The 27066-nt window shown below is 33.1% G+C and overlaps 1 protein-coding gene across 2 annotated transcripts in view; it reads left to right on the forward strand.

Annotated features, from left to right (window-relative positions):
• Positions 1-16448: 16448 nt before the first annotated feature.
• The window catches only part of LOC140751658 (protein O-mannosyl-transferase TMTC1), a 159853-nt gene continuing 149235 nt past the window's right edge, over positions 16449-27066 (forward strand). For both annotated transcript variants that reach the window (XM_073085632.1, XM_073085633.1), the window contains exon 1: positions 16449-16655. The gene's annotated coding sequence lies outside the window, so the exon portion shown is untranslated. The remainder of the gene's footprint in view (positions 16656-27066) is intronic.

Consider the following 27066-nt stretch of genomic DNA (forward strand, 5'->3'; position numbering starts at 1 on the left):
TAGTCAAAATGTTACTAGTTGAATTATGTTGTTCTTACAAATTAATTCACGAACTTTGGGAGTAAAAGTAGTATGAAGTCCTGAGAAGTCTTAGCAAATTAATGTTTGTTTAATGTTTAGGTCTAGGGCTTAAGGAACTTCAGGTTTTAGAATATTAGCATGTAAGGTAGGTATAAATACTGTTATGAAGTTCTTTTGCAATAATAGGAAAATGTGCAAATGTTTCATTGCTAAGTATTGCATTGCAGTCTACTGGCTACTTATTATGAAGTTGAAATAGCAAAATGTATGAACTCACATAGCTTCGCTATATGTATCAAAACCCACTTAAATCTACAGACATTGTAACAGACACGGGTACATATGTACCGCTATACACAAAATATATTACAGACAGAATATTTTAAAAGATGGTAGAATTCCAATTTTAATTCCTTACGTGAAGTTGTTTTTGCATTTCAGTGGAAGGGTCTGGATACCTACTTAGTTCTGAGTTACAAGTTAGGCAACTCTGTTAGTCTTTAGAAATGGCAACGCACCTGTATTTCAGGTAGATCCCCTGTTGTATATGGATCTAACTCACCTTGACTACTTTAATCTTCAAAAAATACTTCAATACAATTTCCCATAAATGTTGGCAAGAAACATAACCCATTACAATAACGATACCAATAAAGATAGTACGTAAACAAGGTATAAAAATTCAACAGAAGACGCTGTACGGCAAGAAACGTAGTTAGAATTCGCGGGTAGTGCATAAATATTTAGAAAAACCGAATGGGGTAAAGTGCATTTACTGTGGAAACTCACCTCGATTGTAAGTCGAATTCCATATTCTTATTAATTTTGTAACATTGAAAGTAAAATTGATTTACATGGTTTTTAGGATTCTGAGGACTCCTACAATCAATTACATATATTTTTAATTACATGATCGATGTCTTCTGTTATAAGTTATTATTTTAAAGTGATGCTGGATTTTTATGTGTCTTTATGTTAGGTATTTATCCATCCAATGGATAAATTGAGAGAATTGTCTCTATCAGTCAGTGAATAATTTTAATAAGATAGATAAATGAACCAGCGCATTTTAATAAGCATGTGCGTCTTAGTGTACTTAACTTACTTATGTTATTACTAGACTACCGCGTTTGGAATATAAAAACACAAGTATAAAAATAAAAATAAAACAACCTGATTTATATGTTATTATGCCTACAGTGATAACATACTAGTAATAATCCGTTATTAATAATCAATATATCCAAATCCAATCCACTCCAATATAATCAATCTACCAAAGATCAACATTTGACAATTTCTTCATAGTACATTATCAATTTTTGATCTTTGGTTGAAAGCAATTAGACAGATAGATTATTAAGAACGAAAATAAATTAATTGCATCATTATTATGTACAAACCTAATTGTTTTCGAGAGAGAATGAATAGTAATGACTTCACCGCATAAAATCGTCACTAGGAATATCTGTAAAACCGAGTTGGGACGTCGAAACGCGATTGTTTATTCAAAGCGACGCCTGTTTTAAAGTTTACTTGCTTCTTGATAAAATTAAAGTTAAGTATTTCGTGGCACTCGAAATGGAACGCTGTGTTTATGTTTTAGATGCAACTTGTACGATGTTCAGATTAAGTTTGTTACTTGTATGTGTTCTTCGAAGTCGTTTAAACTGGTGTCAACGTCGCAGGGTTGAAAAGTGAAATAAGTATAAATGCTACTATTTTTTGGGATGTTATATTGTTGTGCGTTAGCTTGTTATAGTCCGCGTAAAATTGCTAGTCAACTCTAAACATAGAAAGGAATTGCGTCGCCACAGTTAAATTGTATGTCTACACCTCCTTGCAACTTCAGAGCGGACTAGCATTTTGGCGTGGACAATACTTTTACTTACTTACGATGTATCTTTTGATGTTATTAAGATATAGTGTACTTGATAGGTAAGTTATTTAATAATACAGGTATTTATATATTTCATTCAATTATTCTGTGACTAGGCTTCAGAATTTTAAATGGAACAAAGTCGGTAAAATATGTAAAATAAGCTACTTAGTTGTGATGTAATCTATGGATGTAATGAATATTTGCATTCATGTTCGCGAATGTGGGAAAATTAACATTTATTATACAGTAGGTTAAATAGGTTTCATATAGATGTCTATAAGAGGCTGGCTGTTGTGTCAGGTTTACGGAATATTTTTACAACCTTTAATTTAACTTGCTCTGTTAGTTCGTATGTATGTGAGGGAGATCTTGCAACTGAATTTGAAACCAGTTAATCGAACTGACAGACTGACGAACTGAACACAATGATATGATTAGTTAAGTGACGTCATTTTAAATCCAATATGGCTGACGTTTCGAAATAGCGGACTAATTATTTATTTTCTGTGTACCCCTATGATATGGGTTTCATGAACGATGGGGTATCAAATCAAAGGATTTTTGAGAAGAACGCAAAAAGCACACGTTTTAATTTTAATTTTATTTTTTGCTATTTAAAAATTATGTGTATAAAGTTTCAAACTAAAATTGCTTATAGAAAACCACAACGCAGTATACATAATTCGAGATGGGCATACCAGTGGTTACTAGTTAAATAGTTTAAATCGAGTTTGAGACTTACGAGTTTCCCAAAATATCCTTTGATGACGAGAACTACTTTGCCCTTTGGGGGTAAAACTCAGAAGTTATTATGTTTGACGTAACTGGTTTATGCTTTCATTGGTCCTTTATATTTTGGTTTTATTCTTAGAACGAATAAATAAATTCGGTGGAAATATAGGTGATGAAATAATGAAGTTAAGAAGAGCTGTTCGTCTGTGTGCAGTTTAATTAGTTTTAAATACATATTCAAGACAATTAAAAGACAAAATGAGTATATAGCTTTTTTTAAGATAGCGTCGGTGACAAAATTACTATTAACTATTGTGTTTTTTGTATGTGCCTTTTATACTTAACATTTTTATTACAACTGACTGGTAGACATCAAAATTTATACTGTCTATTAGCTAAAAAATTGAAATGAAATCTTAAGAAATGATTAAAACATCTTGCTGTAATACAAATTTGAAAGTTTGCTTGATAGTTCAATTAAGTGAAAAAATATCCCTACCTATCTAGATTCGAATAAAGTTAAATTCACGGGAAGGACCGGAATGACCACACAGCTATTCGCTGGCCATACAAAATAAATCACGACCAAAACACAGCATAAACTATTCATACTAACTACTATAATAAATCCGCACCTTACCCACACAATGTACTGTAATTAATAATACCCAAGAAACTTCCCTTACACGCCATATTTATAGTTCAAGTAGTGTACGAAACCCTTTGTAGACGTAAGAACGTCTTCGAAGTGTAAGAGTAATTAAGAGCTTTGACTTACCTATTTACCCGAGGCGTTAAGACTACGCGAGACTCCTTTAACCTCAGAGTAAATCTTGTTTAAGAATATGCGAATGTATATTGCAAAATGTATACACATACTCATCGTTGTACTCTTTTCAGTATGTTTGTGTGCGTGATATAGAGGGAACGTGTAAGATATGGAGAAAGGCAGGTGGAAAAGAAGGGAGCTGGTGGGAGAGATGAAAAGAGTAAGAGAGAAAGTGATACAGGGGCAGTTTGTAAGAAAAGAAGAGAGGAGGAGGTGGAGAGAGTGAGATCGTAAGGTAGAGGTGGAGAAAGAAAGGTAGAGAGGGACACATGGATTATGTGCATGTATGAGAGAGAGACAGTTAAAATGATGTGTGCCTATATGCGCGATTGTGTTTCTGCGCGCGTGTCTTTTAAATGTATGAGTAATATAGAGCTTTGACTTACCTATGTACCCGAGGCATTAACACTGCGCGAGACTCATTTAACCTCAGAGTAAATCTTGTATAAGAATATGCGAGTGTATATTCATACTGACGTGAGAACTCGTGTAAGTATGTGTGTAATAGAACGTGAAAGATAGGGAGAAAGATAGATGGAAAAGAAGACAGATGGTGATTGTGATGAAAAGAAAGCGGGGTAAGAAACTTATAGAGAGACCAAGTGTAAGATATAGAGAGAGGGCGAAGTGGAGAAAGAGAGCTAGAGATAGACATATGGAGTGTGTGCGTGTATGAAAGAAATAGATAAGTTGATTGTGTATCTGTACATATAGCCGTGTATGCTCGCGTGTGTAAATAATATGTACGAAAAATTAAAACTTTAGACTTACCTATTTACTCTAAAACACTGTGCGAGGTTCTTTTATCTCAAAAGTATATTGTGTTTAACACTATGTGCTTATGTATATTTAAGCGTATGTGATAGCGAGAGGGACGGCAATAGTTAGGGAGAGAGATGGAGATGGGAAAAATAGAGAGAGATTGGGACATGGAGAGACAGAGATATGAAGTGTTTGTATGTAAGAGACAGTTATGTGTATGTGTACGTTTGGTCTTGTGTGCGTGTCAGCTTTGACTTACTTACTTACTTTGACTTACAGCTAGACTTTATTACCTTGCAGTTGAGACTGCAAATGAGACTTTTAAAACAGATTTTTTCTTACGAATAAGTAAAGTTTGTTTAGGGTATGCTGACGTATGTATGTGTGTCGTGTATGAGTGTGAGTGCATGTTTATGTGTGCAAAAACGGAGCACATCAAATTTTAGGATTATGTACTGTGGTTTAATCTTACAATACAAATCCCTTTATTGGTTCAAACATGCCATTGTAGTGAGATCTTTTGTGTGTAGACGCCAAAACGCTCACATAGCTTATCCAACGGGAGTCTAGTTTATTTATAAATCTTGTTCCTGATCGTAGTAAAAGACTTGTGTTTTCAATGGTTAACATATTTCCACACGTGGCTTTTTGTGAAATTATATGATGTACCTCTACATTTTAGGGTTCCGTACAAAAAGGCTAAAAATGTCACAGGGTTTTATCCCACCACTGAATCAAATGTATATGAGTGCATATTCTATCACGATGGTCAAGTGCGAATTGGTTTACTGCACTGATTTTTCTGATGTCCATGATGTGATATGTGATGATGTGATGTGTTCCGGGTTTGATTTCTGGCCAAGCAAATATCAAATAATGCATTAAGCTAATTATTGTGTCGTATTTGCTCAATATTTACTCATAGAATTACGTGATACTTTAGTAGAAAGCGTGATATTTATTTATATACATACAACCGAATAACAGCGGCCCAAAAACGTGTCCCTGGCACACACTTTGTCATTACAAAGACTTGGGATCATGAAGTTTGTGTAGTGTATTCGGCTAACCTATTTAGAGACCCTAAAAGGTCCACAGCTCTCTTTAACAACTCTATTTGTAGATTTCGGCATTGTTCGCATTGAGGACTATTTCTTGACCCTTGGGATGTTTTGTGCGTCTGATTCTAGTAATCAAATATTTCGTAACTTGGTTATGGTTTGAGCATACAGCATTTGTATTGTATTTGTCTAAAAATAAGTAAATAAAACGTGAAAGCATTACTATAAATAATTAAAAATACTTTTAGTATACAACGTAGTACAGTATAAAAATATAAATTTTAACATAAAGTATATTAATAATATGTTCTACTTTTAACATTACTTACGACTGCCGCTGCAGAGCATGTCTCACAAATACCGTTTTGAAAATTCCACATGATCCTAGCTTTTTAACCGACTTTCCAAAGAAGAGAAGTTATCTATTTGACTATATAAATTTTTTTGTTAATAATAACTTTATAACTTAAATTTCGTGATACATAAGTGTTAACATAATAATAGGTTGAAGTATCATACGGGAATTAATGCCCTGGTAATCCTCCGAGTATGAACCATAATAAAAAAGATAAAAGATAACAATGATTTGTTAAATTAATTTCCTTTATTTGCCTTCTTAATAAACCGTGCCGTATCGTCCTTTGTAAATTGTGTTTATAGTAATTTGTGAACCCTTCTTTTTTCCATTCGCACTTCGCCGGTTTTTATTTGCCCACATAAAATGAAACGAACTTTAAAATATTAAACGACAGTTGTGAAACACGTTAATACGGTGTGTATAGAGACATTTATATAGTACGACTAGCTGACCCGGCAAACTGTGTACCGCCTCAATTAATCAATCTATTTATCAAATATATTTCGTATAAAATATAGCCTATGTTACTCGTGGATAATATAGCTTTCGAATGGTGAAAGAATTTTTAAAATCGGTCCAGTAGTATTTGAGCCTATTCATTACAATCAAACAAAGAATCAAAGTTTTCCTCTTTATAATATTAGTATAGACAATCATTTTCATTTAAGGTGAAATATATTTTCGTTACACAAATACGGAGGGCAGAGACATGGATGATACGGTCTGCCACGTTGAGTGCGAAGATAAAATTCAATGCACGCACTTGTCGAAAAATATTTATGCAGCCAGAGAACTTTAGTAACTTTGGCCAATATGGTGAACTATGACCTAAAGAGTAGTAGAATAGTAATGGATTAATACTAACATTATTTCTTCATAATATGTAAGTAAGTGTCGTACATTTCTTCCAAAATCGACACACGACAAAGCGTCGTACCATATAAACACCTGGGACAATTGAAGTCGCTGCGTCGGGGATTCCGGGCCAATTTGTACGAGCCGGGTACAGGGCCCGTAATGATTGCGTAACAGGTACCGCTTTATGCGCGATCCGGTTAAATATGAACCGGTCCTTAAATTTATGGGTTAGTAATAAAGATGCCATTATTATTATACACGCATACATATGTCGTTTACATTTCTTCCTAAAACGACACACACGACAAAAAGTCGTACCATATAAACACCTGGGACAATTGGAGTCGCTGCGTCGGGGATTCCGGGCCAATTTGTACGAGCCGGGTACAGGGCCCGTAATGATTGCGTAACAGGTACCGCTTTATGCGCGATCCGGTTAAATATGAACCGGTCCTTAAATATGAACGCAGATAAGACACGAACCCGCCGTTACGGTTCTGTACGTAAAGATAACGTTCTGTTTTCATTAATACTTGTTGTTAGTGGAAAAAGTTTGCTCGATTTAATTGTTTTGTTCGCTGTTGATTGTTTTGAATTAAGTTTTAGTTTATTGTTTTATTCGTGTCTATTAGTCCCCGTAATATGAAGGTGGTACAATTCTTTGTGGTTCGACCCCGAAGGCACCTACTACTTCCTCATAACTGCAGTTTTAAGCGTTGCTGTTTTCTATTTCGAGGGGTGTAATACGACCTACGGCTACACTTATACGAGGCATTCCAACATAGTACTTAAGGGTAAAAATGCATACCTGCTAGTGATAGGACTGTTCGATGTGACTTTGATTACAAATGTATATGGGTGACAGCGACCACTTACCGTCAGGTGAACTGCATGCTCATCTACTACTTCAAGTTTATAATTGTAAACTACTTACTATATTTTGTAGTTAAATATTCAGTCAATTAATACGATAAGCAGTTCAACTGGCATTATTTGACATCTGCAATGCTATTTGGTTAATTTACGTAAACAGAATTGGGTATTATTAAAGTTGGCAGTCGACATATTATTATGGCTTCCATAATGCAGTGGTTTATGGTTGTGATAATTTTTAAGTTAAAAGATATTAATGATGTACATTTAGGTAATAACTTTTGATTTTTTTAAGTAAAATTTAATAAGTAAATATTTTGTGAAAGATATATTTTAATAGAATTTGGAACTAAGTTAAGCTCAATTTATATAAAAACAAATAATGCAAATAAATGATTTGATTTGATTTTGAAACATAATCTATTATTAAAGCAATATACTTTTTACTACCATTTTTAGCATTTTAAACATTCAACTGACAATGAAAAGACGACTTCAGTCAGCTACGGATTTGGATCCACGTTCGATCACCGTCCTTAAGAATTTTTGTTCTCACTATGTGTGACCTATGATATAGAGGATCTAAAATTAGTGCTATAAATGTAGAGGTACATAATTAACACTTACTTTTAATTAAAACTAAATAGAGTATTATATTTAGAGTGCTTACACTGGTATTCTGCGGGCGGCGAAACAATATTTACTTTGTAAGTGGCGAGTCTGTGAGTAAACTAAAATTTGTTTTACAAAAGGCTGGTCAAACTAAAAGGCGGATAAAATTCGTTTTCATTTAAAAGTAAATTGCGTTCGCTTTCTTTGTAGAAAGTATAATTTATTTATGTATCTGCTACATTTAAAGGAGACTAACAGTATTTACACAGGTGAAATTCGTATTATGAACACCTTAAATAAATATAAGCACACACACAATAACATAATAATTGCGTGTCTTAATAAAATTAATAATTTAAACATACATATATGTGTAAGTCGCCGATTTTTATATCGTACCGAGCTATTGATAACCGAACCCTTACCTAACGACGGCACGGAATTTCAAATTGATTCAATTTAATGAATGAATTAAGTAATTTGCAATGTGACTAAGTAAAAATAATTTTGAAATTCAAAAGTTTCCTGACGAATACAATCCTTTTATTCACAATGTTAGTCAGCCTGCCACTACGCCAGAAACTTGCACCTAAAATCAAGACCACATTATTGTACCAATTTTCCAAGGTACAATTATGTCCCATTTTCACTGTACCTTACTGGCGTATGTACGAGTATATCAAACATACCTAATCCGTTTCACCCCAGCGAGTAATCTAAACAACACAATATGCTTATCCCACAGTTCTGCGGACCGCCTGAACAATATTTGCGTTGTAAGTGGCGAGTCAACGAATAAACTGTTGATTTTAGTATACGTATGTGTTACTTGTATAGGTTTATCTTAACGGCACATTCTTGCAATAACATTTAGACTTTGTTGTACAACTCGCTCGATTGCAATGCCGTTTTTATTTTAGTATGTTAGAGATGGTTCGCGTACTGCGGCAATGCTATTACAACTATTTCCTTACAATAATATTGTTATGTTGTTGTTTTAAACTGTTCTGGTTTAAAAATCGTACAGACATACGATTCGTTTCATCTTAATTTTAGGGGTAAGGATGCATCTTTAGTCGGTAGTAATATAATTATATTTGGTTGAAATATCTATGAACGGCCCCTTATTAAAAAGTGCCACAGGCTCTATCACTTGACCTGATCTTTTAATAGATAAATATAAAAAAAATAAAGATACATTACTGTTAAACATTTTAATATTTATTTGTGCGTTTAAATAATTACACACTTGAATAAAACCTTGATTTAAGTTACACATTGTATTTGCATGGAGTATTGATGCGATAAATTCATTTATTCATTTGTGTTAAATAAATTACACATTGTAATTTAAATTAACTTTGAGCTGCGCTGAACTGAATAAAGCGATGATTTGAATTAGTTGATATAATAATAGCTTATAATAAGTAAACAATAATTTCAACCATTGACCAGACAATTTATTGTCCTACTCAATGAATAATTTCAATTGAATAATAATTTCAAGTGACTGCTTCCGGTGACCAAAGAGCTGGCGGCTACTTTGCACAAAGATTAAGTCTTCCCGTGCAGCAAGGTAACGCCGCCAGCGTTATGGGAGCCATGCCTCACACGGCAATTTTAAATGGCTTATTTTACTTATATATTTTTTTTTTTACTTTTCTTACTTTAAATTTCATGTATATAACTTGCTCTTTGTACAAAAAATGTCTGCCTAATTGAATAATACTTACTTAATACTTTAAAGGTGGTTGAATTCTCTGTGGTTCGTCTTAGGAGGCACCACCGCAACATCTTTTGTACCTAATAACATTAGTATTTAGCGCTGCTCTATTCTGGTTTGGCGAGTGTGGTAAGGAGGACATACTTATCAAAGGCGAAACAACTTGTCCCTAGGGATAGTAACTAATAACGCGTCTATGGCCGACGTACTGACGTTACCAAGAGTTTTCAAACCGCTATGCTGATTGGAAATTGTATGGGCATATACATAAACAAATACCAAAACAGTCATATTTGTCATCACGTTAAAACTCATGGTAAGGGTACAGGTAGGACTCTTATGGGATTTATTACAAATATATATGCGTCGCAGTGGCCACTTACCATCAGGTGAACTACATGCTTCTTTGATAGACCAATATTAAAAATAAATATCGAATAAGTCTCCGTTATATTATACTAAACAACGCCGGTCATAGATATTTAAACCAAATATAACTTAATACACATAACATAACTTAACATAACTTAATGTTGTAGTTTGAATTATTGATTCCAGCGAAAGTGAGAGGTCATACTAAATTGAAATAGGATTATGTCTGTAATCCAATTTATCTTATTGCTGGGATTTTCTCCTAGCTGGAAACCCTAGAACGCAATCGACTATAAGAGAGTAAGAATAGCTGTTTTTCGTTATTATTATCAAATATTTTTTTTTCGGAAAAAATATTTTATAACACAAAGTAGCTACAAATATATTCCGCCAAATTTGATTTTAATTAAACCTGGTTATTAATAATGATTTCTACAATGTAATGGCAATTCAGTGAACACATTCTATCAGGTAAACTGAACAGGTAGAAACAGTCTTTGTAATATTATAGAATATCACAAAAACTGTTTCTACATGTGTATAGACACAGACACGAATTTGTATACTACAAAATTTTGGGTCTCTATGGTCCCTTTTATCGATATTTTGATACCTTATTCTGTCAAATTCTATTGAATTAATCCCTCATCTTTGAGAAATACCTTCAAAGCTGTTCGATTGGTAACAAGTGAATAATTTTCCCTCCAGACGCCGAGGGAATTAACATGTTAGACAGGATTCATGCGGGCCACTTAATTAAGAAAATAAATTATTGTACCCATTCTCAATTAAACCGAATTAAAGCTAAAACAATTAAATATAAGCCCTGTTACAATGAAATGCAGTTTTGCCAATTTATTTATCGTTGAAATATTCAAAGGTCAATGTCCTATCCTGTATCTGAAACACTGATTAATACTCAAGTGCTATGGTTCGAAGGAGACCACACTATATACATAATTTAATTATGATACTCGAAAGCTGATGTGCTATTGTTTAAGTGCGCTGGTACCATATAAAAGAAATCTAATTTTCCTATTAATTTGTCAACTTAATAGGTATTACGAGTAAAAACGCATGTTGAATTGATACCAGATAGAATTCTTATATTATTTCGGAATAGTTAGACAGTTATTTCTTACTATTCCGAAATAACTTCTTATATATGATAATTGTATCGTAATAAGTTTAAAACCTGTTCAAAGTAAGAATTAAAAAAATGATAATTTAAATGCATCATAACATACAACAACGAATTGTTTGATTGTTTTGAACGAATTCTCATAGAATTAGATTTTTTTCGCTATGACATCCTATATCTATGGTAATTCTTTTAAAGTACTTTTTTAACTTGGCAAATTTAATGACGAGTCTTGCATTTTTATCAAAAAAGTCCGCCATAAAATTGCAACTTAAATACCTCCTTAAATGTGCCCCTCATAGAGCCCCCATCTTTCTGCACAATACCATCCCAAGGGCCCCATTGATTGTCGCTGATTTTCAAGATTTGCATATTATAATTAAAGAATTAGATTTCGTTCGCGTCGCACGGCGCATCGCAAACGGTTTATTTACTGCCACTTACATTTTAATGGTCGCTTTCAAGATCCACAAATTTTAGATTAGACCCAATGTCTAATGTCGCTTTTAAATTGGGTATTCCTTTATTTTTCGAGTGGAAAGAAAATGCTGACATAGTAAAAATAATTAATACAATTGTAAAAAAAGCAATTAACCAAAAATACAACCGATTTCTGCGTTACTACAAAGTAAAAAATAATTTAAATAAATGTTGGTTTAGTATATATTTCTGAAGTCAGCGTTCATTTTGGACACGCTGTTTACGTCGTTATCCAACGAAATATATTTGAGCACCGACTTCAGACCTATGTACCTCCCTTCAGAACTAAGTACTCCTGGTACTTATGTACCGTAAAATATGTCGCCGGCTTTGAAGAAAAGCTCTTTTGGGCTTCGTGCAAAGCTCATGACGTACCGGAAGTTCATTCCCCATCCTGTGCGACGTAACGTGTAAACCGGATGTGTTATTAGATACTGTAGAGACAAGGCTGTACCTACGAACTCTACCATTTCTCAAAATATTATGTCTCTACATTTTTAATAGATTACTTCAATCATATAAAAGAAAAAAGAAGTGAGCATACAGTCTATCTGATGGTAAGTTTTGACTATCGCCCATGGACATGTTCTTAGGAACTCAATATGAAGCACCTCTAACTGAAGCCAATTGAAAATGCGATTATACTTCAGACGACTAAGATGGTCGCATCATAAGCAAATCATATATTTTATATAAGCTTTTATTATAATGGAATACATACTTGATTGTAAATCAAAATCAAATCAATTTTTTTTATTCAAAATAGGTTCTTTACAGATCACTTTTTGAATGTCAAAGCAACTACCACCACTTCACAAGGTGTTTCGTTATGGAGAAGAAACTCCATAACACACATCTTTTAAAAGCTACTAGCTGTAGCTACAGTTATTAAAGAAATATAAATTAGCAAGATCTGCAACACGCAGTGATAGCCACAAGCAGTTAAGAAATTCGGCCTCTTGATCGAGGGGACCTTGGTTCAAATCTCTCACGCACCTCTGATTTTTCAAAGTTATATTAAGTTATTAGTAATTAATTATACCTTGCTTAAACGGCGAAGGAAAACATCGCGAGGAAGCCGGCATACCTGACGAATGTAAAATAAAGATTTTAAAGGTTTGTGAAGTCTACCAACACGCACTAGGCCAGCGCCGTGGGCTATGGCCTAATCCTTCTCATTCTGAGAGGAGATTGCCCAGTGGGTCAGTAATGGGTTGATGGTAAAATCTGCAACTAACGTTTCATTTAACAAAATAAGATAGCGATAGGAAATGCCGTAAAAGAGAATTCGTAATAATGGGAATTAAATCTGGAAAAATGTCATCAAAAGAATTCCTTCCATTTATATTCCACGGATACGGAACCGTCAATAATTTGCGATATTCCATTGTCCGTTCCAGCGACAATGGATAAACCCTTCTTTCAGTCGTTTCCGCTTAATATACGTTTAATTTGAGAGCCTCGGAATTTTTATAAATCTCCCCCAATAAGACTTTATTTTGATACTTTGTTAGGTTGAAAGGTGAAATTTTCTATATAACTTTTACATTAGTAGCTTCTGTATAGCTTACATCCTATTTATACGGAGTCCTATTATAGAAGCGCGGTTGTTTTGGGTTTATCTATTTGGAATTGTTTTCAAATCTGTGGACTGTACACTTAAGATTGTGTGTATGTAATACCTTTTTTTAATGAAAATATTATATTTTTATTATTTTATACATTCCAGTTCAAACGTTATGCAAAAGTAATTTGAATGATTAGTATATTTGCAAGCTTATAACTCAAGAATTACCTGATAAATTTTAATATGGAATTTTATTATCTAACAATATAAACATATTTTATTTCATTTCAAAGGCCACGGGTAGTATTAGTACTCCCATAACATAAAAATAACCAATTCCTTTATGTTAAACCATAAAAAGACCTATTTCGTCCTTACCTCTTATTTTTATCTGTTTGTTAAAAAAACAATTGCTTACGTACACAATTTGAAAGGCAGAAACAATACAAAACTTAATTGAATCCTAGATACTTTATTACTATTCTCAAGTTATGGCCTCTAAAATGAATTGCAAGAGCGCTCCCTAAATCTTGAAGGGAAGTCGTTTAACAGTTAATACAATTAAAAAATGCAAATCGGCCCCGACTCTAGTTGAGGTTGGGTAATGGTTCTATCATTAGCGATTTTTAATAATAAATTCTCACTATTAACTTATTTGCTAATATTTCATAATATAAATTTCCCTAATGTCTACATAAGACTAATTAATTACCGCTAGATTGAATGGTGAAAGAAAACATCGCGAGGAAACTTATTAGCGTAAAAGTTCCGATTTTTTTTTCTAAAGTCTGCCAAAGTCTACCATTCCGCACTAGGCAAGCTTATTTGCTAATGTTTCAAAATATAAAATTCGCCTTATGTCTATGGAAGACAAATCAATTACCTCTAGATTCATCGGTAAAAGAAAACATCGTGAGGAAACCTATTAGCGTGAATTTCTAAAGTGTGCAAAGTCTACCAATCCGCACTTGGCCAGCGCGGTGCACTGTATCCTATACACATCTTGACGTAAAAGGTTACTTGTATACAAGCATTGATCTGAGATCTCAGATAAGATCTCGAGGTTAACTTAACCACTCAACTTATATTCGACTTATGTACCGTGTTAGCTGTGACAACTGACTTATAAGGTACTGAGTAAACGACAAGTGGGGTGAAGATTCATGGGGTGCAGATACCATGGGGTATTACACGCCATGGGGAGTGCTTATGGCATTATAGGGTTAGTGGAGGGTGAAAAGTTAAATGATCACCGCTATTTATTGGGTGCGAGTGTTATCGTGAATGTTTGAGGGTAGATATGGTGCTATAAATTTGTTTAGTAATATTTATTGCTTAGTTTAAGATTTTTATGGGTTTTTTGGAGTTTACTCCTTAAGAAACGATTTGAGTTATAAGGCCCGGTACGGAAATTTTATGAGGAGTAAAATCAAGTGTAACACGAAAAGTTGAGGCGTAACGGAAACCAAAATATGAATCAAGAGTGCTTTTATTAATTTAAAATACAGTAAGTTCAAATCCCATATGAAAGTAATTATTACAATAAAAATAATTAGCAATATATAAAACATTAAAACGTCATTAACTAATTTATTTACATTTTTGCATAAATTAAGTTATAGGTTTGATCATTTATAAACACTGTGAAAAATATGAACATTGGCGCCATAATATGATTAACAATCTTTTATGAACGTTTTTAAAGAAGAGTAACATATAAAATCAGTAAGCAATTGAATTAGATATAATATTAGCAAAATAAGTTTTTAACATAAAGAGGCTTTTGTAAGTTACTGATATATTAATTTAACTTATAAAAATGGATGCATTATTGATCAGCACCATCTATCAACGATAAACGGGCAAAATCAAAACAGTATTATTTAATATTTATTACAAAATTATTGCTAATGAATTATGTTCAAAATAAGTTATATAAAATTAGCAATACGTTTTAAATGAATTCTAGAATTATAAAACATTCAGAAACAATCCAAATTACATATAATAACATGTTTATTGAGTCTCATATAAATTTCATCCGTAAATTGCAACAAGGATATTTTATAGATGGCAAAGAAATTATAATTATTAAGTTTTAAGTTATAAAACGTTTAACATTGTTTTAAATATAAATAATTATATTATATTAAAATTTACTTTAATATAAACAATTATATTAAGTTACCATTATAATATTTGGAACCAAAATACATAGATTGATAAACTTGCAAACTTACAATTTATAAAACTTGCCACTAGATGGCGCTATTTTATATTATTTTGTAACATACTTTATGTAATACGCATTATTGAAGTAATATAAATAATCCGAATAATTACAGATATATGTTTGTTTCTCTTATCATTTTAGCAGATGCGTTCATTTACCTAACCTTTTTTCTATTCGATATATATCATAATTATCATTCGTAAGGAGTAAACTCCAATCGTGCGTCGTAGCTGACACACACACACTTTTTTTAATACATAAACGTAAAAGCAAGATAAGTTTGCCCGTAAAGTTAAAACCGTATCGCAAATGTTTTTACATATCGATCTCATTTTCAGATATCTAATATTTTATAAGCCTGTGATTAAATATCTACTCTCTAATGTCCATGGGTGATATATTTACTAAAATTAATCGGGCTCTATACTTACTTGCTACTCATGTTAAGCATTACATAAAAAGTGACTTAAACATAACAACAACAACAACAACAATCCAATCTCTTTGCCTACTACTATTAAAAACTTCTAACTTTTCAAAATCTCTTCAAACATTTAAAAAGACGAAAATGTTTAAGTTATATCAAAGGAGAAAACTCAAACTTATATTTTTCCGTGACATTAGAGATATGAAAGTACGAAAGCAAAGAAAAGTCAAAGCGAAAGACGAAAGAAGACGTTTTCAGTCAAGCGTTTAATTCACTAAAAACCAGGGTCAAACACTCAGAGTTCTAACATGTGCTCCCAACTTTCTTTGAAGCTTCTCAAATAACTGGTTACCTACATTACAGCGCTTATTTCAAGGTCGTAGGCGCGAGATTTGTTTAATCGGCGGGTAGTTTAAAGTTGCGTGTTAAGATGTTGAGAGGTTGCACCGCGCATGCGCTGTTATCACTGCAGCTTGGCAGGCAGAACGTGTTGTGGTTCTGTCAGTCGATAGGCAGCCGTCGAGGGGGGCGGTTGTCTCGCGCTCAACCGCTCCACGTGAATACGCGAATGGTCCGATCGTCGATTGTTTACGAACTATTTTTCAGTGAACTTTATACCGAAACTTATTTTTTGCTTTTAGTATGCTCTTTTATTCTTCTTAAAGTGGCAGATATTAAAATATCAGTTTATCACATGTGTGTGGCTAATGCTGAATTAGAGAGGGTAAGTAAATTAAGTTACACTTACTGCGGTTTTGGGAAATAATGAATTAGACACAGGAAATTCACGAGAGGAAATTTTAACGCGTACAATTGCGTAAAATTTCGATATTTTAAAAAGAAGGGTAATTTAAGCGCAGTTAATTTTTAAATAGACAACACCGTTGCTTACATTTTGGAACTGGGTTTATATTTAACATTGGAAAACATGGGAAATTTGTATTAAGTTATTGTTGTCTGTTTATGCGCTTATTTTGATGACCAGTGTGGCGTAATGGATATCATTTTGCGTTGATATGCAGATATCGGGTTCGATATTGGTGAGGCGATCCTAAATGATGAATTAAGATTTCTGTTCAGTATCTGAATGTGTGTGTGTGTATGGGTATGGTATCTGCTCCAGAATGCTTGTGTGGGTTTACAAGTGTAAAAACATTTGGTTTGATCATAAAATGTGTATTTCAACGTTTGGTTAAATGAATTAAGTAGATATTTATCAGAATAGTAGGTTATTATCATACTACTACAAACTAAACAAAGATTACTAGGAAACTATAAATAATAGTTTCCTAGTATTCTTTGTTTAGTTTGTAGTATATTGACATCAAATGCTCTGATAACGTGTTATAATTAAACAAACAACAAGACTGGCTTAAGTCTTTCCAAAGGTTACCTCGTGGAAAAATAATTGATAATGTATGTGTCAAAATATGTTGAAGAAATTGTTACTGCTGTTTTGGAGGTTACTATATAATTTAAATAATTCAGACAAACGAATTTTCTAGAGCATCTCAGCAAATCCCCAGGTGGGAAGAGACAAAGGTTTAGTTTCTTATAGTTTTATGGGTTGAATTTTACCTACTTGTTAAGTGGTATGTAAAATGTGAAAGAGTGCTGCGAAACGGTACAGGACTAATTTGGCTTTGACTTATTTGAATAAGAGTGAGATGAGTTACATATCAAAATAACACGGACTATTAAAACTTAATTAGTTCTTCACCAGAAATGCATATTTGTATCACATATCGGAAGTATTCAATACAAAACATTGGCAAAAAATCGATATTATTTTATTATAGTCATAAAATACAATATTTAATTTAGGGTTTTCTCTGTTATTACGCGACCACTCGTATGTAGACATTTATTTGTTAATTTTTTGTCAATGTTATGTACATATTTTTGTTTCATGTTTCAATTTTGTGTAATATTTACTTTATAATATTATTTACATATTGCAAAAAATAATTGAATAACTATTATATATACGAGTGTAAGTAGAATGTATTGGTGGCTTGTATTGTCATTTAGCTAAACGTAGTCGTAAACGATAATTCTAATAAGTAACGACTTCGCATAAAATCGTGAATAAATTTGCAAGTTTACTGCAGCAGTTCGTGGCCATTAAAAGTTTACTGCAGATGGCTATAAAACTTAATATCAAAGTGCACTTTGAACGAACAAGTAAACAAAAATTTATTTCATAAAGCAGCAGGCAGTGCCGTATATTATTTTAACGAAATACCCTGTTAAGCAGTAAAGTTTTACATTACTTAATCGTTCTCGGAACCGATTTTTAAAACTAAATGCCTAACGCCTAGGTTCTAAAGGCCTATAGGCTAGGAGTCGACATTTTTTATGTTGAAAGTACTTAAAATATTGTAGGGTAAGAGTGTACGTAATTTTACGTGATATAATGTATTGTAATGTTTAAAAGTTTATACACATTACATTATGTACAAGGTGTATAAGGTTATTTTATAAACAAGCTGGATTCCGATTTAACAGGTAAGAAGAACTCGCGTTGACTGATTTAAAGTAGATATTAAAACATTACAGGAAATAATTAAATTAATCGTTATGTAACGTGATGTAATATAACGTAGTGTAATATAATAAAGTTTCTACATAATGTACAGATATGGTAATTTTGTAAGCCGTGTCCTAGTTGAAAGGGTAAGGAACATGAGACGTCTAATCTTAGTATTCACGAGTAGGTAGTTAAGTTCGCTTCTGTGACCTTTACTAGGATTTCGATCCTATTTGGGGTTGATTACAATGACTACGGCTAGAACAGAAGTGAGTGGTCATTGGTTACTTCAATTTCATAAAATAGATAAAGCCAAAGATAGAGATATAAAGATAACAATGCATGAATAGATAGAGATAGTTTAACATAACATTGCAGTAATAAGTACCTACTCTGAGCATAAAGCGGAAAACGTAAACGAGATTCGAAAATTTCTTTTTCCGCAAAAACTATGCTTGTTTCCTTGTTAAAACATTTTTCCATGCTTTCAAATTGTCCACCTATTAAATAAAAGTTCTGAGAAGTTTCACAATGTCCTTACTGAAACAACTGCTTTGTAATTCAAACTCAGCAATTTAGAATAGGGTTGCCGCCTACTATCAGGAGAAATTTAAAGTAAAATATGCATTATCATTGTATGAAAATAAACATCATATTTTCGATACGTAATATATTATTTTTCGTTCGACTTTGTCTGCGTGGTGGCAAATATTGACACTGTTGTGCCAATATTTATCTAATTTATTAACTATTGCTTCTTTTTACGTACCAATAAAATAAAAATAAACTATTTCTGTAATATATAAGATCCCAAGATTTTTTTATACCTCTGATTCTTCTTGTCCAAGCGAGATAAAATACATATCAAAATCATATTTGGAAGTCCAATCCTAATCTTTTTAATACAAAAAATAATGTCATTAGTCACGTAGTTTTTACGCGATGCTCGGAAAAAAAGATAAACAAGTTTATAACCATTTCTCCACGATCGTTACAACACCTTTCGAAATATGTAATACGGTAATAAAATTGAAAATGGTAAATAAGTATTTTTTAATCAAAACAAAACAAGAAAAAAGCCATATAAAATATAAAAAATGCCGATACTTAATTATCGATATAAACAAGGTATTAAAGTATTTTTTGATTGCATTTAGTTTGTCTGTGCAATAAAAAATTTAGTAGTATGTTATATAATATTATATTGGTTCAGTGACAACCCTATAAGAGTCATCCCGTTGCATGCGTTGCCGACGTCACTCCTTTGTGCAGACAAACTTGATTGCGAACTCGATAGTGTTTAGGAATTTATTACTTTTTATCCAGCTTAATATTACACGGTGTAGGTACTCGCATGAATTTGATCCTCGTTTGGTATAAAAAAGGATTTTGCGTTGCAGTAGAGAAAGTTTAGTGATATATAAATATTTACAGTCTTCTCACGCCGAAAGTCCTAGGTTCAAATGCCCGATACTTTTTGATTTTTGGAATTTAATATGAATGGATATTTAGCGACGCTGTGTACTTTTTGTGATGGGTATAAATTTTAAACTTGCGTCAGGACACGTAGCTTGATCTAAAATTCGTAAGACGGCAAAGCAAACTGCAAAAGTCAAGATTACATCCGGTCAGTTTCATGTCTCATTTATTATATTTTTTATTCCGGTTAGGTTTCGAATGTTTTCACTTCTGACGAGACTCCCGGAATGCAACCCGTTGATTTTTTTTATTATGAGACGTATTTTGCATACTAAGCATTGAAAACTTAGTGGTATGAATTTAGGCCACTTAAGCTTGTAATTCACAATACTTATTTTCGTTATAAACATACAGTAAACTAGTGCGCAGTCTATCAAATGGTAACTGGCCACAGCTAGCCAAGGACAACTACATTCAATTCCGGACGGGGCTGGACTTGCGAGACAAGATTCCCACTTATCGTAACTTCGTCGTGACAATGGTACCACGAGTGAAATATATTGAAGATAACTGTACAATAAGGTACCAGTTTGGACTAAGTTACTGCAAACGATAGTTTAGAATTTGCAGTTTTATGGCCAGAGTACCTCTTTATGGTCGGAGCGTTTGGTGCTTTTGAATGCATTATGCACATAAGCTTATAAAGAGGTTTATTGCATCGAGTTATTTACCTATGTACTCATTACCGAAACCGAAAACCTTTCAATAAAACTTTTGAAAGGTAAATTGTATTACATGCATACATTATTTTTTTTAAAGATTGACGTAGGAAAGCTTGCAGTCTATTTAATGATAAGTGGTTACTGCCATCCCTGGACATTTGTAATCAACCCAAGGTAGGAGTAGACTCCTATCTGAGGTTCAGTCACAGATGCGTCGCTACTCCTGAGGACTAAGCCGGAATGGAAAAGTATATCTCCTTTATCATCTCCTGTATCCCTTCAAATTAGACACTTCACTTCACAGCAGCGCTTAACTTTGCCCTTCTTAGGCAGAAATATGTCTAGGGGTGGTGCCGCCGGGGTTGAACCACAGAGGGTTCTACCACCTTCAAAAACTGTAACTGTAGCTAATACCTCATTGGAGCATCACGATGAGGTATGTACCAGACTTGTCCCGCTTGTGGAAGATATTATTGCTGGGCATTAAATTTCTGGATATAAAAATAATTGCCGTCATTAAAACTATCAGCATTTGTTATTCCAAAAACGTACATAATAATGCGCCCATGTAATTGAATCCATTCTAAAAATCCACATTAATTTCAGGCGTTTATAATAACTGTCAATACCCAACAATTAATTACCGTTAAAATTTCCATTCAATAGAACATTTAAATTTTGAATTATTCATTATCATTATTCGCGTTAAAGCTTAGTATGGTGATTGTTCAGAACTCAATTGTATTAACGTAAGACCTTTTAATTAAAAGTTACTAAGCTGTTTTGTTAAATTTAGTTTTAAAGTATAAGCTGATGAGGATTTTAATAAATTGACCCTTTAAGTAACCTTTTGATTAATACTTTTATTAATAGGAGTGTGCCTCAAGGTGCAAATTCCTTAACACTAATATAAAGGACATGAAAGGATGAAGGACTAAGAGGAAGGAGAGTAATGTTCGATCGTATGTATATTTTGATGGATTTTTCACAAATGAGTTGTCGTTCGATTTTTCTAAATTGTTAAAGTAACATTGGTATAGTCCGCGCTTAACTGCTAGTCCGCTCTGAAGTTGTTGTGCCCAACTACAAGCATATATTCCGTAGCAACGTAAGGGCATACTAACGCAGCTAACCCGTGGGCGAGAGCGGGCTGCGGACGGGTGCCGATAGGGATCCCGCGCTGTCTCCGTCCCGCTAATATCTACAATTTGCTATTCGACGCGACTCGTTTCCATATTCAGACCGTACTAGCAGTTTGGCGCGGACTATAATATTTGTAATTATTTTGAGGCAGTCTGGTATTTTATAAAAATCTTGTTTCGGTGCAAATGTTGATTAACGTATCAACAAATGAGGCGAATCGTAGTTCTCAAAACTAGCAACACGTGTGTGTGTCAGGGCTGGTTACAGAGCTTTATGGAGCTGGTTACAGTCCATTAGCGACAATGACCACTTACCAAGCCCCTTTTTTTCTTCAAACTCATAAAAAAGCTAGTGTAAAACGTTAAGCGAATCTATTTCTGATTTTATTACGTTTAGCTGTAGCCTTTAGAAATTTCCAGTTGTTGATTCTAAAGGGGCAGAGCGGCCTTTGAAGAGCCTTGCCATGAGATTAGAAAACTGCAAGAAGAATGTTTTGCTTTCTATCTTTTACATATTCTAGCTCACGATATTGGTTTGGAATTGTACTTGATAAGTTATGTGAGTATGAAACTTTATCATAGAAGGTAGTAACAAATATCCAAACGGTCAACTGATAACATTTACTTCTTAATATCTAACAAAAATAAAAACATGATTCTACACTACACGAGTATTAAGTGTCCGTGGCTTACCAGAAAATTATTTAAAAACAAAAAATCTTCAACTGATAATAAATATAGCCCATGTCAATCCCAAAATTTAGAGGAATCTAAACATACCACATATGGTTAAATCTCTTAAGCATTTTGGGATGCAGGGTATGCCAAAGATTGAGGCATACATACATGCGTTCAAAAAAAATATATTTATACACGAGTACATATCTCCATACTGAGATTACTTGTGTCGTGGATGTGTTCTTAGTCGTTATAAGATCGTACGAGGTTGATAACAGATGAAAAAGATTCGGTACTCAAAGGGACATTCACAAAAATAATCTAATAAAGCTTATGATTTCATTGTATTAGTACTATTTAGAGAAAATATGTTCTTTAATAAAAAAATAAAAAAAGAGAAAAACATTGACAACTATTATAAAAAATATAATTAATACCAATTTTGTTTCGAACGAATCAATTTTTAAAATATATCATATAGTTTAGTGTTGAAATATAATGTTTGATGAAGCCCTCCTTAAGACAATTACAAATAGCGCTAAAAAGATCCCCGCTCCGTTCCTAATGGCGGAAGTGGAGAAAAAGCTGTTAGCAAAGAATCCGGAGCTCGAGATAATCCCCAGACGCGCACAAAGAACACGAATTGTTTAATTAACTAGGTCTTCCTTCTAGACCTTCCCTGATAGGGTAACGATCTAACCTCAATTTTTAAAGAGGTTTTGAAAGAAGCAAGTATCTTATGTTTTTTTTTTATTTTTCATGTCTCCTTTGCTTTTTTCCGTGATCCCGGTCCCCTGTCTCTTCTCTTATCCATCCTCTTGCCTTGGGTCTCTTGTCTTTCGTCGCCATCTCCTGTCTCTTGCTTATTTCATCTGTCTAATGTCCAATGTCTCCTATTTATCCTTTTTCTCCTGATTCACGTTTTTATTCTTCTTATTTTATGTCTTTCTCCGTTTTACATTGTATTTATCTTTCTCTCTTTTGTCCCAATCCTTCTTTCTGGTGATTGTTGCTCTTGTATTCGTTCGTTGATGTCTTCCATCAACGAAAGATTAGAATCGAAATTTAAATTATAAATTAGTTGGGAAGATTTCACTCGAAGTAACCAACCAATGTTGAAGTAAATATCAAAGAGAAACAACAATAATGTAAAATTAATATAAAACATATTAATAAAAATAATTCACTGAATACTGGACCAATATGGCGAGAAATGTGCCACGCGAGTTTTTCATACAAATTATTATTTACGAAATGAGGCCAAACGATACTAAATTTGGGTATTTATGAATGGCGCGTGACGCTGAATAAACATTATTAAGATTCTGATTGTTGGATTAAGTATTCAATGTATAAGCCTCATTCTATTGAAAATAAGTACTAACAACGAGAATCTTTTCAGTTATTATTTGCTTCTAGCGATATTATTGGGGTAATTTTGGTCTTGTCAATATTATTTTATGAAACCTCTGCTTTCAAAATTTTATAGAAATATATTTTTCAACAAAGGTTGTAAGTAAATAGAAAATGAATTCCCTTGAATATAACAATGTACTGTAAGTAGTAAAATTTACATAGGTATTGTATTCATTATCTCCTAAGTAATGAAGCATTGATAAGCCTCTTGACCGTGATTCAAATCCCAGGCATGCACCTCTCTGATTTTTCAAAGTTATGAGAGTATGAGAAATTAATAATCACTTGATTAAACGGTGATGGAAAACATCGTGAGGAAACCTGCATATCTGAGAATTATAAAAAAATAAGTTTTCAAAGTTATGTGAAGTCTACCAATTCGCGACCTCTTAGAGACTATACGTGATGAATGGACCAACGTTTTATTTTTACACCAAGCAAAAAAGATTTGAACTCTAACAAAGAATGGTGACACGAATTCAATATCCTAAAATAACCGCCACTCGTATTTCTGCTTTAGCATCTTCTATCTATTTCTGGGAAGATCTCCTTTCTATTTGAATTTGGTAAAAGATTTGTACTTTGCAATCAGTTCATCAGTTAGAGCTGTAATATGTAATATTATCGAATCTTATATAATATAATATTATCGAAAATACTCTTTTTACACTAATTCCTTTACCTGCGATACTAGGAATCTTACCGTATCGGGCATATCTTAAACAAATACAAATCACAGAAACAAGCAAACAAAAAAAAAAACAATGTTATATCTTCATCTGCCTTAGAAATAGAACCCGGAAACCTACATCTCAGACCAGAGTGGTGTTTGCGTAACAATTCAAATTATGTGTTATGAAACAAATGTAAAAAAGAATCCGGATATAGTCTTATTGACGACCCACGGACCGGAGCGCGGACCATACCGGTATATACCGGAACATAATTATGAATTTGGATATCTGTTCTGGGTCTGGGTATTTGTGTATTCGTCTTTGTGTGTGTCCATGGCACCCACGACACAGGAATCCTTGTGTATGCTGTGGTTGTAGAAAGCGTCTTTTATATTTTAATTAGTTTCTGGAAACCAATAATTTCAAATTACTCCACTTCAGTTGCACAAAGGGGATTCTGTTAAATTGACCAACGTTATTTGATAATGAAAACTATCGTGCGTTGGTCGCCATTAGGATTTTAGCTATTCGTGCATTTGAATGTGAAACTATAATTGACAATTACTAACTATGAATAAAGCCATTGAAATGTACATTACTGAAAGTTAATTAGAAATATCATTACAGCAAAGCTGCGCTACGAAACCTATTATTTTGGATGTTGAGATCTAGACCCTTTGTGAGGTATAAAATAGTCACCTACCTATGATTTTCAGTATCTTCATTCATAAGTTGTTAAAAATCGTTTAAACAGGCCATTCACCTTTTAATTTTGATTACAATAAATTATGTTTGTAGGTTTGCTGCCGAAAAAATTCTACCGCGAGCTACGTCGTAGCGCATCTTAATTATACCCAGGTGCACCAAACGTCACCTAAGTATGCTAAAATAATAATAATAAAATTTAATTAATTAATAGATATTACTAAGTTAAATTAAATGTACTATAACTTTTGCTAAATCTATCTGGCGATAAAAATTATAAAAAATAGGACTTGAAAGATATTTTATGAGATATACATTTTTTTTACACAATAATAATAATAAATAACAGAACTATGAAAGAACTTTATGCACAACTAAAAGCAACTAAAAATTCCAGATGCGTAGCACTTCTACGTCGTAGCGCATCACAAATGCTACGTCGTAGTGGGCGTAGAACTTACAAGTGATTACATTGAGAACAAAACACTTTAAAAATGTCTTTAAGCGACGTTACAAGCCATTGTTCATTGTAACGTAAACACAAGCGTGTCTTATGTCTACTCTTATAACAAGATAAAGAAAAGAAGTAAAAAGGACTTCCTTTGTTGTAGATAGAGCAGCACGCAGCTCCAAAGAGAGCCTGTTAACAACAACTTGCATGCATTAGCCTCACAATAGACGTTTTACGCCTACAGAAAAGATTTCTTAAAATACTAAAAGAAATTTAACAATGATGTATTTACATTTAATATAGGATTTTTTTTGGGAAGTGAGTTGACTACTTGTATTATATTATATATGGTATTGACCCTTTCGTGTTTGTATTCGAAAGGCCCCACCACCTTACCTATTTGTAGCTTATAACAATATTAATCGCAGTTATGTTCTAGATTAAAAGGTGTGGAAAGATACAGATATTTTTACGAGGGTTCTATCCAAGTCTTTAGGATAGGGCAACTACAGTAAGGAAGGAAACGCGAAGCTTAGTCAATAAGAGTAGGAGTAGTAATAAGAGCAAATTTTGAGATATGACTTTGATGAACGCATCATAGAAAAATAAACAACAAATGGCAGATAACAAATATCAATGCGCGACAGTTACCACTCAAAATCAAAATCAAAAATCTTTTATTTAAACACTATCTAAATATATATAACTCAAAGGTGACTGACGGACATAGTGATCTATCAATGCACAGCCCAAACCACTAGACGGATCGGGCTGAAACTTGGCATGCAGGTAGATGTTATGACGTAGGCATCCGCTAAGAAAGGATTTTGATCAATTCTACCCCCAAAGGGATAAAATAGGGGATGAAAATATTACTTCGTAACGCGAGCGAAGTCGCGGGCAAAAGCTCGTAATAGAATATACATCTCTCCTAGTTTACATAAACCTGTGTTAGGAAAGTCCGCTCTTATCTGTGATCGGCTAGGTTGCTTAAACAAGGTCTATAATTATATTACATTTATATGAATACATAATATACTCCACTTACCGCTTACTATCATATGAACAACATGCTCTTTTCTCTCTCTTCAAAATTCACTAAAAAAGTATTCCTAACTAACTCTAACAAGTAGAGTACAGTAAACCTTTAAATCTAATTTAAAGTATTTTAAATTAAAAGAAAAAACCGACTTTGTTTATGCATTTGCAAATCCTGCTAATTTTATTTTATTCCTCCGCCCATTTTTATCCAATAAGTGCTTTTGCTCGGCTTTTCGTAAATAAATTACGGCTGCCATTGAGAGGATTTCGATTTATTTTATTTAAATCAACGCAATGTCAGATAATTTAAAAAACCAGGCGCTTTGTATACTTAAGAGATTGGATTTTTATAAGGTG

The sequence above is a fragment of the Epargyreus clarus genome, unplaced genomic scaffold (assembly GCF_041222505.1).
Source record: "Epargyreus clarus isolate Ecla_fem2 unplaced genomic scaffold, WU_Ecla_fem_2.2 ptg000023l, whole genome shotgun sequence".
In the NCBI taxonomy this organism is placed as follows: Eukaryota; Metazoa; Arthropoda; class Insecta; order Lepidoptera; family Hesperiidae; genus Epargyreus; species Epargyreus clarus.